Below are 20,764 nucleotides of genomic sequence, written 5' to 3' on the forward strand. Positions count from 1 at the left end.
ACGACAGCACGTTGCTCCTGACGAACGTCAAGTACAGCAGCCATCTCGAAGACGTGCTGTGACGGTGCCACTCACGGGAACAGGTTGAACTAAGTTTGAAAACAAGCGGGAAGGATGTATCTACACACTGTAAAACTTTCACACATGCAGAATGAAAATTGTATTTTTACCAAAATAGTGCGCATTTCTTTTGGAGTGACCCTCGTAAGAATACAGTCGATGACTTTTCGTAGTATCTCGCCAGGGACATTTGCCTACACTTCACGGATATCTTGTTCAACATTGTTGACGTCGTTTGGTTTTAACTTGTACACTTGTCCCTTAGCCCAACTCCAAAGGGAAAAGGTCCCTCGGCGCTGCGTGCAGGCCGTACAGTCGGTCCCCGGCGGCCAATCCCTCTACCAGGGAGGTTGTCATCAAACCAATCGCTCGCGTAACTGGGCGGAGCCCCATCTTACATGATCATCAAGTCCCTTCCATTTTCTCACTCTCGAATCACAGACTTTCGAAGCATCTCCTTGAATCGTGCACTATTCACGGTGTCGCGCAACACGTAAGGCCATTGAATCTGTTGGACGTCATCCCACACCAGACGGTTACCTTTTATCTTGATTGCGTTTTGTAACCTTTACATTTGGATCCAACTTGACCATTAATAACACTTGTGACGATTCGAGAAACATGCAGCGTGAAATACTGCTTTATCAGACCGTAGTACGAGGGTGAGTCAAATGAAAACATAAAATATTTTTTAAAATATTATTTATTGTGCAGGAGTGGTACAAAGCTGTATCACTTTTCAGCATAATCTCCCCCACGCGCAATGCAAGCCCTCCAGTGCTTACAAAGTGCATAAATTCCTTTAGAAAAAAATTCTTTGGTAGTCCGCGCAACTACTCATGCACCGCGTGGCGTACCTCTTCATCAGAACGGAACTTCTTTCCTCCCACCGCGTCTTTGAGTGGTCCAAACATATGGAGATCACTTGGGGCAAGGTCTGGTGAGTATGGTGGATGAGGAGGACACTCAGAATGCAGGTCTGTGATTGTTGCAACTGTTGTACGGGCAGTGTGGGGCCTTGCATTGTCATGTTGCAAAAGGACACCTGCTGACAGCAATCCTCGTCGCTTTGATTTGATTGCAGGCCGCAGATGATCTTTTAGGGTATCTGTGTATGATGCATTGGTGACAGTGGTCCCTGTAGGCATGTAATGCTCCAAAATGACGCCTCTTTCGTCCCAAAAGAGAGTCAGCACAACCTTCCCTGCTGATGGTTCTGTTGGAAACTCCTTTGGTTTTGGTGATGAGGAATGGCGCCATTCCTTGCTCGCTCTCTTCGTTTCCGGTTGGTGGAAGTGAACCCAGGTTTCGTCCCCAGTAACGATTCTTGCAAGGAAGCCATTACTTTTCCGTTCAAAGCGCCGAAGAAGTTCTTCACGAGGATCAACACGTCGTTCTCTCATTTCAGGAGTCAGCTGCTGTGGCACCCATCTTGCAGACATTTTGTGAAAATGGACCATATAATGCACAGTGTGGTGTGCTGACCCATGTCTAATCTTTAAACATGCTGCAATGTCATTCAGTGTCACTCGGCGGTTTTCCTTCGCTATGGCTTCAACTGATGCAATGTTCTGTGGAGTCACAACTCGTTGTGCCTGACCTGGACGAGGGGCATCTTCCACTGAAGTCACACCATTTGCGAACTTCCTACTCCATTCGTAGACTTGCTGCTGTGACAAACATGCATCACAGTACTGGACGTTCATTCGTCGATAAATTTCAATACGTTTGGCACCTTCACTACGCAAAATCCGAATAACAGAACGCTGTTCTTCACTGGTGCAAGTCGCAAGTAAGGGCGGCCATCTTTATACTGATACTGTGACGGTATGTGTTCATCTGCACTATGCTGCCACCTACAGGCCATTCTGCACGCTGTTTTATAGCTGGCTTACCAACTTGCAGGATAATGGCTTGAAATTTCCATTTGTTATTACAAATTTAAGGTTTTCATTTGACTCACCGTCATATATTGTACAATTCGGAATACTCAACTCTCTGGCCAAACATAATCTCACAGGATTCTCCTGTCGCAGTTCTCATGAAACAGCTGTTGCACGTAATGTGGCTTCCAAGGTCGAAAAAATAGCTGACATTTTGAAATTGTCATCACCGTGTGACATGACAGTCCCGTTTCCGTAGCAACTTGTCTCGTTGGCTTCTAAGTGCTCTGCTCCAAGATGTGGTGAGCAACACTCGCATTGTCTTCCGGTGTGGATGTTGAGGGACTTTCAGATCGACTTAGGTCTTTCACACTAGCAGTTGTCTTCGGGATAATCTTTGCATTCCTACCTCGCTCTTTCCTTCACCATCACTGAACTTGCTCCACCGACCGGAAAACTCCATACCTAGCGGCAATCTTAGCTCTGTCTTCTACTGTAAGTACACCAGCCGTTTTTTTTTTTTTTGTGTTCACTCGATCAACCTCTGAAGTCGAAATAATAAACCTCACATTAGTCAACGTCATTACACGCCAGCAAGAGCCGATGCTACTTTCTAGGAGAATCGAGATTAAAAATAGGTCCATCCTGTATATTCGGGCAAGGCACCGTATGCTGTGTGGCAGAAGGTACTGCGTCTACACTGCCTGTTACCCCTCTTCCTGTTTCGGAAATGCGTGGTGCGCGGGAAGATCGAGTGTCCACTACATTCAGGCCTCGAGACATTAGCGAACAGCAGCGTGTCAGCTCCAATCTCCGGTTTTATCTTCGTGGAATTTTCGCGAGATATAAATCGGAAGAAACACTATATTTGTTGACTCCTCCAGGTACGTACGCTCTTGGAATTTTACCAGTAAACCGCACATTGCTGCAAAAAAGCCTCTCTTGTGGCGCTGGCGTTCACAGAGCATCTTCGTGACGCTTTCGTGCTTGCGAAATGAACCTGTAACGAAACGCGCTCCTCGTCTGTGGGTCTACCCTTGTTTCCCACGTCAATCCTATATGGTACGGATCCCACAATGACAATCAAATTTGTTGTGTCTGTCGAACGAGGGTTTGCTAACCTCCCTCCTTTTTGGATGCACTACGCTTCTTGAGCATTCTTCCAGTCAACTTCCATCTCGCAGCCGCCTTTTGTGATTCGTTTTATGTGGTCGTTCCATTTTAAATCGTTCTTCACACATGCACCCAGATATTTAATAGAACTACTTTCAGTGACATTTCAGTTATCGTTTAATCATAAAGTACACATATAAGGAAAAAAGTTTTGCATCACCCCGGTTCCCAGAACTCCTGAAGATAGACGTTGACTGTCGATATTGTATCACATACACAGTCCCTTTGACTGTCCATAGCTGTCACTAAACCCCAAAGATGTACACAACCCTGCATGAGCAGCGCCTGTCAGACGGAGGGGGTCCGACAGTCCGTCAGTTCCAGTCATTCCACTAGGAAGGAGGTACACGGATCGTGTTGTCTGTAGTTCAACCATGTCTAGACGGTCAGTACCGCGGTTCGATCTCGTCCGCATTCTTACTTTGTGCCAGGAAGGGCTCTCAACAAGGGAAGTGTTCAGGCGTCTCGGAGTGAACCAAAACGATGTTCTTCGGACATGGAGGAGATACAGAGAGACAGGAACTGTCGATGACATGCCTCGCTCAGGCCGCCCAAGGGCTACTACTACAGTGGATGACCGCTACCTACGGATTATGGCTCGGAGGAACCCTGACAGCAAAGCCACCATGTTGAATAATGATTTTAGTGCAGCCACAAGACGTCGTGTTACGGCTCAAACCGTGTGCAATAGGCTGCACGATGCACAACTTCACTCCCGACGACCATGACGAGGTACATCTTTGCAACCACGACACCATGCAGCGCGGTACAAATGGGCCCAACAACATTCCGAATGGACCGCTAAAGATTGGCATCGCGTTCTCTTTGCCGATGAGTGTCGCATATGTCTTCAACTAGACAATCGTCGGAGACGTGTTTGGAGGCAACCCGGTTTGGCTGAACGCCTTAGACACACTGTCCAGCGAGTGCAGCGAGGTTGAGGTTCCCTACTGTCTTGGGGTGGCATTATATGGGGCTGACATACGCCGATGGTGGTCATGGAAGGTGCCGTAACGGCTATACGATACGTGAATGCCATCGTCCGACCGACAGTGCAACCATATCGGCAGCATATTGGCGAGGCATTCGTCTTCATGGACGACAATTCACGCCCCCATCGTGCACATCTTGTGGCTGACTTCCTTCAGGATAACGACATCGCTCGAGTGGTCAGCGTGTTCTCCAGACATGAATCCTATTGAACATGCCTGGGATAGGCTGAAAAGGGCTGTTTATGGACGACGTGACCCACCAACGTCTGTGAGGGATGTATGCCGAATAGCCGTTGAGGAGTGGGACAATCTGGACCAACAGTGCCTTGATGAACTTGTGGACAGTATGCCACTAAGAATACAGGCATGCATCAGTGCAAATGATGTGTTACTGGGTATTAAAGGTGTCGGTCTGTACAGCAATTTGGACCACCACCTCTCTTCAATCCATCTCTCTACCGTTCCTAACTCGCACGGCGCGCGGCAAAAACGAGCACTTAAATTTTCCTGTGCGAGCCCTGACTTCTCTTATTTTATCGTGATGATCATTTCTCCCTATGTAGGTGGGTGCCAACAGAATGTTTTCGCAATCGGAGGAGAAGACTGGTGATTCAAATTTCATGAGAAGAACCCGTCGCAACGAAAAACGCGTTTGTTTTAATGATTGCCACTCCAATTCACGTATCATGTCTGTGGCACTGTCTGCCCTATTTCGCGGTAACACAAAAGGAGCCGCCCCTTTTTGAACGTTTTCGTTGTTGTCCGTCAGTCCCTTCTGATGAGGATTCCACATCGCACAGGAATACTCCAGAATAGGACGGACAAGCATGGTGTAAGCACTCTCTTTTAGTACATTTCTGCACCTTCTAAGTGTTCTGCCAGTGAATCGCAGTACTTGGTTTGCTCTACCCATAGCATTATATGTGATCGTTCCAATTTAGGTGATTTGTAATTGTAATCCCTAATTATTTAGTTATAGCGTAATAGAAATTCAGCTGATTTCTTTTAGTACTCATGTGAATAACTCCACATTTTCCTTTATTCAGGGTCGATTGCCACTTTTCGCATCTTACAGATGTCTTATCTAAATCATTTTGCAATTCGTTTTGATCATCTGATGACTTTACAAGACGGTAAATGACAGCATCATCTGCAAGCAATCTAAGACTGCTACTCAGATTGTCTCCTATGTCGTTAATATAGATCAGGAACAATAGAGGGCATATGACACTTCCTTGGGGAACGCCGGATATTACTTCTGTTTTACTCGATGACTTTCCGTCTATTACTACGAACTGTGACTTTCTGACAGGAAATCACGAATCCAGTCGCACAACTGAGGCGATATTCCATAGGCACACAGTTTGGTTAGAAGACGCTTGTGAGGGACGGTGTCGAAAGCCTTGTGGAAATCTAAAAATATGGAATCAGTTGGACATCCCCTGTCGATAGCACTCATTACTGTGAGGGTAAAGAGCTAGTTGTGTTTCACACAAGAACGATGTTTTCCGAATCCGTGCTGACTATTCTTTGTCGAATGTGATAGAATAAAGAACTAAAGATAAAAAAACCTTTATTGATAGTCTCTTACGACGTGTGCACATTTGACGCGAGAGTGTTTTCCAATGTTTTAGTCTGTCGAGGGATGGTGCAACATTTAAAAGTAGTTTTCACAATAACCTGAAAATATTTTATCGGTTTTCGCACTCTTTCATGGGAGACAAGAATAATTCCACACAGAGTAGAGCAGCACGAAGAGCTTCATGAGACTGAATACCGCGACAACTAAAGTGCTTTATAGCCGGTTTTATGACGTTTGAGTGCCAATGGGATGCATATATACAGGGTGTTACAAAAAGGTACGGCCAAACTTTCAGGAAACATTCCTCACACACAAATAAAGAAAAGATGTTATGTGGACATGTGTCCGGAAACGCTTAATTTCCATGTTAGAGCTCATTTTAGTTTCGTCAGTATGTACTGTACTTCCTCGATTCACCGCCAATTGGCCCAGTTGAAGGAAGGTAATGTTGACTTCGGTGCTTGTGTTGACATGCGACTCATTGCTCTACAGTACTAACATCAAGCACATCAGTACGTAGCATCAACAGGTTAGTGTTCATTACGAACGCGGTTTTGCAGTCAGTGCAATGTTTACAAATGCGGAGTTGGCAGATGCCCATTTGATGAATGGATTAGCACGGGGCGGTACGTTTGTATCGAGACAGATTTCCAGAACGAAGGTGTCCCGACAGGAAGACGTTCGAAGCAATTGATCGACGTCTTAGGGAGCACGGAACATTCCAGCCTACGACTCGCGACTGGGGAAGACCTAGAACGACGAGGACACCTGCAATGGACGAGGCAATTCTTCGTGCAGTTGACGATAACCCTAATGTCAGCGTCAAAGTTGCTGCTGTACAAGGTAACGTTGACCACGTCACTGTATGGAGAGTGCTACGGGAGAACCAGTTGTTTCCGTACCATGTACAGCGTGTGCAGGCACTATCAGCAGCTGATTGGCCTCCACGGGTACACTTCTGCGAATGGTTCATCCAACAATGTGTCAATCCTGATTTCAGTGCAAATGTTCTCTTTACGGATGAGGCTTCATTCCAACGTGATCAAATTGTAAATTTTCACAGTCAACATGTTTGGACTGACGAGAATCCGCACGCAATTGTGCAATCACGTCATCAACACAGATCTTCTGTGAACGTTTGGGCAGGCATTGTTGGTGATGTCTCGATTAGGCCCCATGTTCTGCCACCTATGCTCAATGGAGCACGTTATCATGATTTCATACGGGTTACTCCACCTGTGTTGCTAAACATGTGGTTCATGCACGATGGAGCTCCTGCACATTTCAGTCGGAGTGTTCGTACGCCTCTCAACAACAGATTCGGTGACCGATGGATTGGTAGAGGCGGTTCAATTCCATGGCCTCCACGCTCACCTGACCTCAACCCTCATGACTTTCATTCATGGGGGCATTTGAAAGCTCTCGTCTACGCAAGCCCGGTACCAAATGTAGAGACTCTTTGTGCTCATTTTGTGGACGGCTGTGATACAATAGGCCATTCTCCAGGGCTGCATCAGCGCATCAGGCACTCCATGCGACGGAGGGTGGATGCACGTATCCTCGCTAACGGAGGACATTTTGAACGTTTCCTGTAACAAAGTGTTTGAAGTCACGCTGGTACGTTCTGTTGCTGTGTGTTTCCATTCCATGATTAATGTGATTTGAAGAGAAATAGTAAAATGAGCTCTAACATGGAAACTAAGCGTTTCCGGACACATGTCCACGTAACATATTTTCTTTATTTGTGTGTGAGGAATGTTTCCTGGAAGTTTGGCCGTACCTTTTTGTAACACCCTGTGTATAGTGTGTGGGGCCGGTGTACGGCGCTGGTAGTCATGGAAGGCACGTAACGGCTATATTTTTTATCTTATAGTCGTTTACGATATTTCCCTTTCTTTCCTTTAGCCAGTGCGAAGCAGCACTTAACGTAATAGTGAGGGCTTCGGGTATATCGGGGAAACGACACAGAAGTGGAAGTGCGCCCCAGCGAGTTGCTGCAGTAGCAGCAGCAGAGTGTAATATTGTTTGGGGCGCGCGGCTGCGGCCTTTTGAGGCGGCAGGAATGTCGCCGAGAATAGCGTACCTGTGGAAGTGGGTGTCGGGGTAATAGAGGCGCGGCTTTACGGCGAGCCTGTGGTGGGTGGGGGGAGAGAGGGAGGCGGCTATTAAAGCCCCCCGTCCCCCGTCCTGCCTGCCGGCTCGCCGCATCGATCGGCGCCCCAGAAAGCTAGCAAAGGCACGCCGTGTGTGTGCGCTCCCTCGTATCGCAGCCCAGCCGTTTCAGCGACGCTGGTATAGAACTTCACCGGAGGCAAAAAAACGACGCACCACCGAGGAATTATCAATTTTTCAAAATGACAGTCACAATCGCACTATTTATTTTGCCGCCAACCGGTTTCAACCCGCGATGGGGTTATCATCAGGGCAGTTTGCACTGTAAAGTTATAATGTTAGTAAGTAATCATGTACGTAATCTACAAGCAATTAGTGAAAGTTACATAAATAAATAGATTCTTATACCCATTTGGTCGCGCGCTGGAGTCGTGACCCTGCCTGCCTGTGCATGGTTGGCTCTCTGCATGAGCATAAATACAACACGTGGGATGACGGTAACGCCCTCCACGCAAGAAATCGTAAATTTTAAAGTTTGTTCCAGTTGTAATACAAAACGTAATAAATAATAAATATAACTAATTAAACCTTGAGAAATTTACAATTAATTAAAATCCAGGGAACTGTTGTCCCGCGCAGTGGCTAGCACGCTGGACTCGCATTCGGGAGGTCGACGGTTCAATCCCGCGTCCGGCCATCCTGATTTAGGTTTTCCGTGATTTCCCTAAATCGCTCCAGGCAAATGCCGGGATGGTTTCTTTGAAAGGGCACGGCCGACTTCCTTTCCCGTCCTTCCCTAATCCGATGAGACCGATGACCTCGTTGACTGGCCTCCTTCCCTCCCCCCCTCCCCCCCCCCCCAACAGCCCAACCCCAACTGTCGTCCCATTGATTTTTCACATCATTTGTGGATAGAGCAGAGCCCTCTATCTTTTGTGGTAGGGACGCCGTTGCCATGGGCGACGGTATATATCAAGCGCCCCCTAGCCTGTGTGGTTGGGACGCTGTCGTCATGGTAGCCGCTTCGTATAAGGTTGGTTGGTTGGTTGGTTTTGGGGAAGGAGACCAGACAGCGTGGTCATCGGTCTCATCGGATTAGGGAAGAATGGGGAAGGAAGTCGGCCGTGCCCTTTCAGAGGAACCATCCCGGCATTGGCCTGGAGTGATTTAGGGAAATCACGGAAAACCTAAATCAGGATGGCCGGACGCGGGATTGAACCGTCGTCCTCCCGAATGCGAGTCCAGTGTCTTACCACTGCGCCACCTCGCTCGGTCTTTCGTATAAGTCGTCTGCTGTAATATCATCTTTGCCCTGAGTTCGTTGTTATGGTAACGGCGTACCATAACCATTCTTCCGCCATGTTGTTGTCAATCCATGTGGTCTTCTGCTGCGGCGTTATCTTTTCACAACATGCGTTGGCGTGGTGTGTTCTGGCTGCTGCCCATAAAAGTTGTTCCTAGTAATTAGTAAAAAAAACTTCAAAATCAGTGTATTCTCCGTTATAAAATTAACCTATTAGAAAAATAAAAATAAGTATATCGAGTGCTCCTTTGCCTATTTGGCTAGGATTCCTTACGGAGGATTGTGGTACACCGATGCTACGATATCGAATGGCGTGCTACAGCAGACGACACGTACGAGGGGGCTACTATGATGACGGAACCCTTGCCAAATAGGCTAAGGGGCATTTGATATACTTCTTTTTCTAATAGGTTAATGTGCCCTGAAGATGGCCCCATCGCGGGTTGAAACCGGTTGGCGGCAAAACAAATAATTCGATTGTGACTGTCATTTTGAATAATTGATTATAAGTAAATTAATCGCTGTTTATCACCATACAACTACGTTGTCTACAAAAATTTACCGAGGAATTATCCGAATGGTACGGAAATCCCTAGATGTGATGTACAGTCGTGGAGAAACCGAGCGAGATCCCTCGCCTTTTCGTTATGCTGATCCGCACAGCACAACAGGCAAGGCGACGAAGTACTACCAGCTTACTGTGCACAGGCGTGAAATTGACAAACTATCCGAACTTTGTCAGACTGTTTTCAGTCATGTGTATGATTCTATTAATGCTGATTAGTGTCGTAAACACAATACGTAAATATAAGATGTAAATGAAAGAAGAAACGCTAGTTAACGTGAACTGTACTAATAAAAATGAATTTCAGCTTATCGAGATAACATAACTGTCTTAGTAAGACAAAGTACCCCTGATCGTTACGAATTAGCAAAATATTATGCGTATTCGACTGCGAAACAGTCTGTGTCAACGTTCAGACCAGTCATATTGGGTTACCGTTGCTGACCTATCATGAAAATGTGCAAATTTAGCAATGCGTGAAGATTCACAACGAAATTCAGTTAAAAATCATTCAGTGCCACAAGTAAGTCAATTCAGTTATTGACAGAAGCGGAAAAAGTAATCAATAAGAAGTATGAAATTCTACAAGATCTTCATATTTACATCCACAGGGCGACGGTACAGAATACAGGTAGCAATGAAACGTATTGGAGGCGCGAGAATATCTTAAAATTGCTTTACTGATAGTCTACCTGCCTCCATCGAGATTAGAACCGAAAACAAACCAGACCTCCCTTGCAGTAGGAAACACCTTTCACTACGCCAGCAGACAACCCAGGGAAAAAGCCCTCCATTATTCCCCAGACTTGAATAAGCCGGCAGTTTCGCAATGAAAATGGCAAAATGATTTGCAGTTTCTGTTGGATAGATCTTTCTGGAGTCAAAAACAAGAATTTTCTACCTTATGTCACCGCTTATGTGTCAATCATTCGGGATGTTTATCGAAATAACAAAATACTGTTATTAGCGAGTAAATTTAGAAGGATAATTCTGCACCACCCCAGGAAATAAACGGCTACATAGTTGCTAAACGTATTCTACTATGTTTCGAATTCTCCATTAGACTCGCCACAGCCAGAAAACGTTCATTAGCCGAAGTGTTTCTTAAGCTCGCACTTCTAAAACGCGATGGCATTAATACTGGGATCTGAATTACCACGTGTATATGCAAATGGATTTTATTCGCATTCCTGTAAACGTGATGTGGATCGAAAGCATAGCTACGAGGAATATGCTGATGTATGGACTGCAACTGGAACATTTCCAATAAAGAGTAGGGGGTGTTATTTATGCGGCCCTCGTCTTCAGTAACTGTCGTAGCTATTTTCGTAGCTTGGATTTCGCCATCTAAATCGGTAAAAATGGAACCATACTAGTCTCAATTTCCTGTCTGTCTATCTGTCTACCCAGCCCTTAAAACCCGTTTTGCTAATTCGCAACGATCTGTGGTACTTTGCCTTACTAAGACAGTTATGTTATCTCGATAAGGTGAAATTCATTTTTATTTGTAAAGTTTATACTAATTGGGGTTTCTTCTTTCATTTACATGTTATATTTGAGCATTAATATAGTGGTACACATGATTGAAAACAGTCTGAGAAAATTCGGAAAGTTTGTCAATTTCGGATAGTATGTTGGTAGCACTTCGTCGCCTTGCCTGTTATGCTATGTAGCAGACTTTAAAGCTGTGCGGATCAGTATAACGAAAAGCCGAGGGGTCTCGCTCGTTTTGTCCACGACTGTACGTGTACAAACAAACAAATGATTGTAATATCACAAAAATTGAATGATTTATTCAAGAGAAAGAGCTTCACGAATTTAGGTAGTGAATGACGCTTTGGTCCACCTGTGGCCGTTACTCGACCAGCTGTTCAACTTGGCACTGAATGGCTGCCCTCCCGAGGTGTTTGGAAGGTACGTAACGCTCCAAACGTCTCACCGTGTGCAGCTGGGCATTACCTTGCTGAAATGTAAGTCCAGACTGGCTCGCCTCTAGGGAAACAAAACGGGACGTAGACTTATCGCCGAACGCACCGTTGCGCTGTAAGGGTTCCTCATCTCTCACCCGAAGAGGTCTTGTTATGGAAAGAAATGGCGGCCCAGATTACCACTCCAGGTTGTGTGGGACCGTATGGCGGGGGACGACTGGCTGCCGTGTCACCCGACACGCCTTCGCTGGTTATCGGTACTTAGTTGGAAGTGGGACTCGTCACCAAAGACAACTGTACAGTACTGTACTGCACTGAGCGAGATTTCAGGCCGAATACCTGTGTGGAGGCGAGCCTCACGGCGACTCGACAACTGCCAGAGTGGTGGCGTACGGCGCCGTTCCGTTTCCTAGGTGAACTGCTTTGGTTGTCACCCGCGCCATCCTCGCAGCACATCGGCACGTCGACGACATTTTGCGCCCCGTTTTTTGTTGCCTTTGTGGCGAGCCATCCTGGGCTGGCACTTCAGCAAGATAATACCCGCCCGCATACGGCGAGAGTTTCCACTGCTTGTCTCCGTACTCGCCAAACCCTACCTTGACCGACAATGTCGCCTGTTCTCTCCCCAGTTTGAGTACATTTAGGGCGTTATTGGCATGGCTTTCGAACCGGAGGCTGATTTTGACGATTTAACGGATCAGCTGGATAGAATTTGGCCCAGTATCCCTGAGGAGAACATCCAACAACTCAATCAATCAGTGCGAAGCCGACTTGAAAAATAATTTAGATAAGATATCTGTGTGGTGCCAAAAGTGGCAATTGACCTTGAATAAGGAAAAGTGTTAAGTTATTCACATGAGTACTAAAATAATCCAGCTAAATTTCGATTATGCAATAAGTCACACAAATCTGAAGACTGTAAATTCAACTAAATACTCAGCGATTACAATTACAAATAACCTAAATTGGAACGATCACAGAGATAATGTTGTGGGTAGAGCAAACCAAAGACTGCGATTCATTGGCAGAACACTTAGAAGGTGCAACAGGTCTAGCAAAGAGACTGCTTACACCACGCTTGTCCGCCCTATTCTGGACTATTGCTGTGCTCGTTTTGTATTATCGCGAAATAGGGGAGTGTCACAGACATGATACGTGAATTGGAGTGGCAATCATTAAAACAGAGGCGTTTTGCGTTGCGACGGGATCTTCTCATGACATTTCAATCACCAGTTTTCTCCTCCGATTGCGAAAACATTATGTTGCCACCCACCTACATAGGGAGAAATGATCATCACGACAAAATAAGAGAATTGAGGGCTCGTACAGAAAAATTTAAGTGCTCGTTTTTCCCGCGTGCCGTTAGAGAGTGGAACGGTAGAGAGACAGCTTGAAGGTGGTTCATTGAACCCTCTCCCAGGCACTTTATTGTGAATTGCAGAGTAATCACGTAGATGTAGAATGATGGCATAAGGCCCAAAGGTGGACCAATGCGTTCTTGACTTGCCTCACTTGTGAAACTCTTTCTCTTGAATAAAGCATTGACCGCCATGCAAGAGCGCAGTGGTCGCTTTGGAGTACTTGCAGACGTTGTAGCATTGGTGCCAGGCCATCGTGTGACCCCCACCGCTGACGTAAGTGGTATTGGTGAAGTTCCACTATGTGCCAGTCTCCGCAGTAGCACGCAACGTGACAGGAATGGCAGAAAGGACCCATCGTGTTTCGACGTGCCCGTCACCACTTCGTAAATGAACTAGCCAGATTTGTTCATGCATCGACGCGGATTGTCTAGTATGTGCACCAATTGCCGCTTTGTAATACAGCGTAATACTGGTCGTACTAAGAACGATCGTAACGAACAGGGGCCAGAGACGAATGTCACGCCTTCTCTGTTACAGTTGGTTTCAAACCCTAAAGAAATTGCTGCTGTCCGTGAATGCAGGTCCATCTCAACCAGTCTGAAGGAAACTGGTTGGAATGGACATTTCGGGTCGGGTCGGGTCGGGTCGGGTCGCAAAAAGCCATTACCTGTCAGAACCTTCCGCCTGGCGGCGGCTACAGCGCCTGAAGGTAGGCAAACCGCAATCGATGGGCGTCAAGGTGTTGCCTAACCCTCTGGCGCGGGATTAGGCGCCAGACTGGTTTGGTGACGAAATTTGTAACGTGCTCAACAAAAGTACGTGGGTGGCATCGAGGGTGTCGCCCAGCTGGGTGGTCTCACAGGTAATGCCCACGTCAGCATCCCACAGGAGGGTTGAAAAATCGAAAGTACCCTTTGCTGCTTCGGATCACGTTCAACTTTCGTTGAATGGTTTTGAACAGTTCCTAATCGTTACGACCTGTAACCGAGAGCAAAAATGGCGGCCGCGCTGCACTCCAAAGTGGTGCGATCGATTTGAGTGGGAATGCAACCCCACAATGTTCTTAGAGAAGGGTTGTAACGTCCGACGGTGTCAGCAGTGTTAAGAGTTGTCGGGAATATCTTTGTGTTGCTCATCGTAATGCAAAGTGCCGTTTTCGGCCGCGGAATGTGTGGGAATCAACGCTCCAGGGAAAGGGTTGATTTTCAATGAGGACATTTGTGCCACACCCTCACGCCTTTTCGTTTAGATTCTGAGCGGCGGTATTTGTCTCGGCCAGCCATAAGAAGACCGCGTAGTTTCGGCGTTTGGTGTCGCGGACCTGCCCTACGTTGCGGAGACGTCAAAACGGGGGTCGAAATGTGGGTAAGAGGGACCGTTACGATCTTCTCATCGTGTGATACGTCAACGGCGGCTTTGGGTGGGATTGTGGTGAAATGTGGTGCCAGTCTGACATCATGAACCCACCTTACACGTCACATGAACTTCGAGCCGTGGCGTTTTTTCCCCATATGTCGCCGAACACGGGCGTGACGTCACAGGTGGCCACCATTACAACCAAATCAAACTTATACGTCGCAAAGGAAGGCAAAAGTGGTAGATTAATTCTGTTGTGGCAGCGTATTCCTTCGTGTTTCACTAAAGTTATAGAGAAGTAGTTATGAAGCACTTGCCATTTTCATAATCGGTTTCTTTTCTTTATTGTTGCATTTGTTACCGATTTCCTGCCAATTTATTGCTCTGATAATGGACCTTTTGAGTGTCATTAACCACGCACGTAGACAAAAGATGATGAATTTAGATTCTAAAAATTTTAGCCGTACAGTTCCTGTTCGCGAATGTCGAAATGTATCATTATTATAATTATTTATTTTATTTGTTGAAGTGTCTGGTCCATTTCACTGTACTTTACTTTTACACTATTCTCCATCTTCAGTGTCACTTCCCAACGTAGCTTACGGAGCTTTTCAGTTGATCAATTTCTCCGCAGCACATTCAGCAATGCTGTGCTCTCTTCTGCCACCAGCCCCGAGCTACCCGGCCCTAAGGCGACGTTGCAGGACGCAAGGTTGCCGAATTCTATCTGTCCAAATTTGTCTTCTCTTCTACATCCTCGTGATGAGAATCCTGTGGACACTCTATAGTCTTCCGAGACGGGAACAGCCGTGTTGTTCATAGAGCTGCACGCTTACGTCCCTAGTTTGACGAACACCCGAGCACACTATCGCAGATCGAATCGCCCGCTAAATCACCCGATCTTAATGCTGCAGAAAATATCTGGGTTTTGAATAGAGGATGGAAAGGTAGCCACTTTTATTTTGTAGCTCTGCCGGATCTAATCATCCGTGGGCGGCTTCAGCTGGCTGTGGCGTACGTGGACAAACTTATGGATTCTCATTCAAGCCTAATTGAGTGGTACACTGTATTAGCGTGATGTCTCCAGGTTTTTACAAAATTTTTGTTTTTTGTGGTTATTTCCGGCACTTTTGTTAAGCAGCAGTGGCCGCCTTTCTGTGGTCAGCTTTCGGGCTTCGTGTGTCCAGTCACACTGCGCAACGGCCTGGGAGACTGTTGCTGTCGAGAGAAGCATTTATAAGGGGCGCAGGACAAGAGATGACGAAGACACTCTCAAAAGTCTTTCCGCAGTGATCGGTGTTTGCTTTGAAGTTATGGGATGCAGCATTGGAGCATATAACACAAAGTCGCTTGAAAGTAGTAACACAAGCGTAATGATAACATTTTCATATTACTGATAATTAATTGAAACCCTCAGCTGCCGACAGGTGTTGATGTACCTTGATGGGGACAGCAGAAAACGTGTGCCCCGATCGGGACTGGAACCCGGGATCTCCTGCTTACATGGCAGACGCTCTATCCATCTGACCCACCGAGCCGCGACTGCCGGGACTTAACCCTTGCACGCTTCCCGTGAGACCCATATTCCCAACTGTCCACGATCTACATACGTAATGTACCTTATAGATATTTGCTCATCCACTCATTACTCGCGCACACGAAGGTGACGATTCCCGTAAGAGTTCGGGCAACCCGTGCGCATTCGCACAGATGGTCAATGGCGGGGTGCCTTTTACTATACAGGGTGTTACAAAAATGTACGGCCAAACTTTCAGGAAACATTCCTCACACACAAATAAAGAAAAGATGTTATGTGGACATGTGTCCGGAAACGCTTAATTTCTATGTTAGAGCTCATTTTAGTTTCGTCCACCTACGCTCAATGGAGAACGTTATCATGATTTCATACGGGATACTCTACCTGTGCTGCTAGAACATGTGCCTTCACAAGTACGACACAGCATGTGGTTCATGGACGATGGAGCTCCTGCACATTGCAGTCGAAGTGTTCGAACGCTTCTCAACAACAGATTCGGTGGCCGATGGATTGGTAGAGGCGGACCAATTCCATGGCCTCCACGCTCTCCTGACCTCAACCCTCTTGACTTTCATGTATGGGGGCATTTGAAAGCTCTTGTCTACGCAACCCCGGTACTAAATGTAGAGACTCTTCGTGCTCGTATTGTGTACGGCTGTGATACAATAGGCCATTCTCCAGGGCTGCATCAGCGCATCAGGGATTCCATGCGACGGAGGAAAGCCACTTTCAAATGATGGTAAAAATGTTTGTATTGAGGTAAGGTACTGCATGATTTTCCGCCCAGAAACAGCAACTCAAGAAGATCACAAATGTTCAATGTGTGGACCTGTAGTCACACGGCACACGTAAAACCTGCTGTCCAATTCGGCCCACTCTCGCCCCCCAAGTATCCACAACGATACCAGTCACAGCTGCGCTGCAGTGTCCACACTGACAGACACCTCCTGTTTCCGTAAACTTCTGTACCCACTCATGAATGAATTGTCTGGTAGGTGCAGGTTTGGTAAATGTAGTTCGAATTTCCAAAGCACTGCACTTGTGAACTCAGTCTTGCAGAACTCAGTCACGCAAAATGCCTTGTCTGCTGCTCTCGAAGCCATGTTGCTCACCGAGCGAGGTGGCGCAGTGGTTAGCAAACTGGACTCGCATTCGGGGGGACGACGGTTCAATACCGCGTCCGGCCATTCTGATTAGGTTTTCCGTGATTTCCCTAAATCGCTCCAGGCAAATGCCGGGATGGTTCCGTTAAAAAGGCACGGCCGACTTCCTTTCCTAATCGGATGAGACCGATGACCTCGCAGTTTGGTCTCTTCCTCCAAAACAACCCAACCCAATCCAACTGGTGATCACTCTAACCAAAAATACCCTCTTGTATTGCTGTGTCTATACATGCAGGGTGTTTCAGAAGTGATGGTCAATAATTCACGCATGGGAAGCACAGACCAAAAGTAGCTAAAAAGCTCCAATAAACATGGGTCCGCCAATCAACCGATCGCGCTACTTACGTTGTTATCTTGAGGTTTGGGATCGACTATGTTTGTTTACGCATGCGCAACTACTTCACCTTCCCCCTCCGTGCGCTGTGCCATACCGGACTCACGATCAGTTACGAACGTGAGGGCACCGTGGACAGAGGTGACGGCAATGAAGAGTACGCTGACACGCACTCCGCCAATGGCAGTGCCATTGACGCTGCACGATTTTTTGAATAACGCTGCTGACTTCGTGAAACGTGTGTTGTATTAGGATTACCATCGGCGCAAATGTGACATTTATGGTAGTTAAAAATACTGTGACAAAAAGCAGATTTCAGAGTACCTGACGGCTCAACAAAAGTTTTGTCTCAAGTACAGATAGTGTTGAGGATCAGTGGACAAAGTTCAAAACCATCGTACAATATGTGTTAGATGAGTATGTGCCAAGCAAGATCGTAAGAGATGGAAAAGAGCCACCGTGGTACAACAACCGAGTTACAAAGCGGAGTTACAAAGCGGAAGCAAAGCGAACTTCACAGCAAACATAAACATAGCCAAAGCCTTGCAGACAAACAAAAATTACGCGAAGCGAAATGTACTGTGAAGAGGGCCATGCGAGAGGCGTTCAATGAATTCGAAATTAAAGTTCGATGTACTGACTTGGTAGAAATTCCTAAGAAATGTTGGTCTTATGTCAAAGCGGTAGGTGGATCAAAACAAAATGTCCATACACTCTGTGACCAAAATGGTACTGAAACAGAGGATGACAGACTAAAGGCCGAAATACTAAATGTATTTTTCCAAAGCTGTTTCACAGAGCAAGACTGCATTGTAGTTCCTTCTCTAGATTGTCGCACAGATGACAAAATGGTAGATATCGAAATAGACGACAGAGGGATACAGAAGCAATTAAAATCGCTCAAAACAGGAAAGGCCGCTGGACCTGTTGGGATACCAGTTCGATTTTACACAGAGTACGCGAAGGAACTTGCCCCCCTTCTTGCAGCGGTGTACCGCAGGTCTCTAGAAGAGCGTAGCGTTCCAAAGGATTGGAAAAGGGCACAGGTCATCCCCGTTTTCAAGAAGGGACGTCGAACAGATGTGCAGAACTATAGACCTATATCTCTAACGTTGATCAGTTGTAGAATTTTGGAACACATATTATGTTCGAGTATAATGACTTTTCTGGAGACTAAAAATCTACTCTGTAGGAATCAGCATGGGTTTCGAAAAAGACGATCGTGTGAAACCCAGCTATTCGTCTACGAGACTCAGAGGGCCATAGACACGGGTTCACAGGTAAGATGCCGTGTTTCTTGACTTCCGCAAGGCGTTCGATACAGTTCCCCACAGTCGTTTAATGAACAAAGTAAAAGCATATGGACTATCAGACTAATTGTGTGATTGGATTGAAGAGTTCCTAGATAACAGAACGCAGCATGTCATTCTCAATGGAGAGAAGTCTTCCGAAGTAAGAGTGATTTCAGGTGTGCCGCAGGGGAGTATCATAGGACCGTTGCTATTCACAATATACATAAATGACCTTGTGGATGACATCGGAAGTTCACTGAGGCTTTTGCGGATGATGGTTCAAATGGCCCTGAGCACTATGGGACTCAACTGCTGTGGTTATCAGTCCCCTAGAACTTAGAACTACTTAAACCTAACTAACCTAAGGACATCACACAACACCCAGCCATTTGCGGATGATGCTGTGGTATATCGAGAGGTTGTAACAATGGAAAATTGTACTGAAATGCAGGAGGATCTGCAGCGAATTGACGTATGGTGCAGGGAATGGCAATTGAATCTCAATGTAGACAAGTGTAATGTGCTGCGAATACATAGAAAGATAGACCCCTTATCATTTAGGTACAAAATAGCAGGTCAGCAACTGGAAGCAGTTAATTCCATAAATTATCTGGGAGTACGCATTAGGAGTGATTTAAAATGGAATGATCATATAAAGTTGATCGTCGGTAAAGCAGTTGCCAGAGTGAGATTCATTGGAAGAATCCTAAGGAAATGCAGTCCGAAAACAAAGGAAGTAGGTTACAGTACGCTTGTTCGCCCACTGGTTGAATACTGCTCAGCAGTGTGGGATCCGTACCAGATGAGGTTGATAGAAGAGAAAGACAAGATCCAACGGAGAGCAGCGCGCTTCATTACAGGATCATTTAGTAATCGCGAAAGCGTTACGGAGACGATAGATAAACTCCAGTGGAAGACTCTGCAGGAGAGACGCCCAGTAGCTCGGTACGGGCTTTTGTTGAAGTTTCGAGAACATGCCATTACCGAGGAGTCAAGCAGTATATTGCTCCCTCCTACGTATATCTCGCGAAGAGACCATGAGGATAAAATCAGAGAGATTAGAGCCCACACAGAGGGATACCGGCAATCCTTCTTTCCACGAACAATACGAGACTGGAATAGAAGGCAAAACCGATAGAGGTACTCAAAGTACACTCCGCCACACACCGTCAGGTGGCTTATGGAGTGTAGATGTAGGTGTCATGGGTAAATCCAGCCTCATCCGTGAACTGAATACTGCTTAAAAACAGGGGACTCAGGGTACACTGTTGTTTCACCCATTAGCAGAAATTCTCTCTTGGAGGGAAGTCTGCATTCTTGTAGGCTTGCATTCGCTGGAGTAATATGGATAGAGTTCTTGCCAACGTAAAGCCCGCCACACACTGCTATGACTCAGGACATTCTCCTGGGTAGCTGTCCTCCTTATTGAAGTGCTCCGTCTACAATGCGCAACACTCTTTCCTCAACGTCGGGCGTTATGGATCTGGATCTACGTTCTCGCAGTATATCCGGTTTCGGTGTACTATTCTTCCAGATGTACATGGTGGAGTCCCACTGAACACACACGCCGGAACATGTGGTTCATGCATGACTGTGCTCCAGCACATTTTCATATTAGAGTGCGCCGGCTTCTAACTCGGACTTAAGGTCAACATTGGGTAGGTAGAGGAGGGCGGGTGCCATGACGCCCAAGTTCTCCGGATTTAAGTCCCACAGATTTATGAGTGCGGCGTCGTGCCAAAAGCCTGGTCTAGGCTGCCGAGGTCAACTCTCTTGAGGAATTACGCTTGCGGATTGAAGCGGCCTTCCAGCATGTACAGAATTTCCCAGAACTGCCTGAGAGGATTAGCAGCTCATTTTAGCAACGAGTTCAATGTTGCATTCAGACGCATGGGCAACATTTCGAACACCTACCTTAACAGAATGAGATTTTCACTCTGCAGTGGAGTGTGCGCTGATATGAAACTTCCTGGCAGATTAAAACTCTCTGCCGGACAGAGACTCGAACTCGGGAACTTTGCCTTTCACGGGCAAGTGCTCTACCAACTGAGCTACCCAAGCACGATTCACGCCCCGTCCTCACAGCTTTACTTTTGCCAGTACCTCGTCTCCTACTTTCCAAA

The 20,764-nt window shown here is 46.5% G+C and overlaps 1 protein-coding gene across 5 annotated transcripts in view; it reads left to right on the forward strand.

Moving 5' to 3' along the window:
- LOC126210295 (kinesin light chain) overlaps nt 1–20,764 on the forward strand; it is a 424,978-nt gene that overhangs the window by 127,606 nt on the left and 276,608 nt on the right. The window lies entirely within an intron of this gene.

The sequence above is a fragment of the Schistocerca nitens genome, chromosome 10, assembly GCF_023898315.1.
Source record: "Schistocerca nitens isolate TAMUIC-IGC-003100 chromosome 10, iqSchNite1.1, whole genome shotgun sequence".
Taxonomy (NCBI): Eukaryota; Metazoa; Arthropoda; class Insecta; order Orthoptera; family Acrididae; genus Schistocerca; species Schistocerca nitens.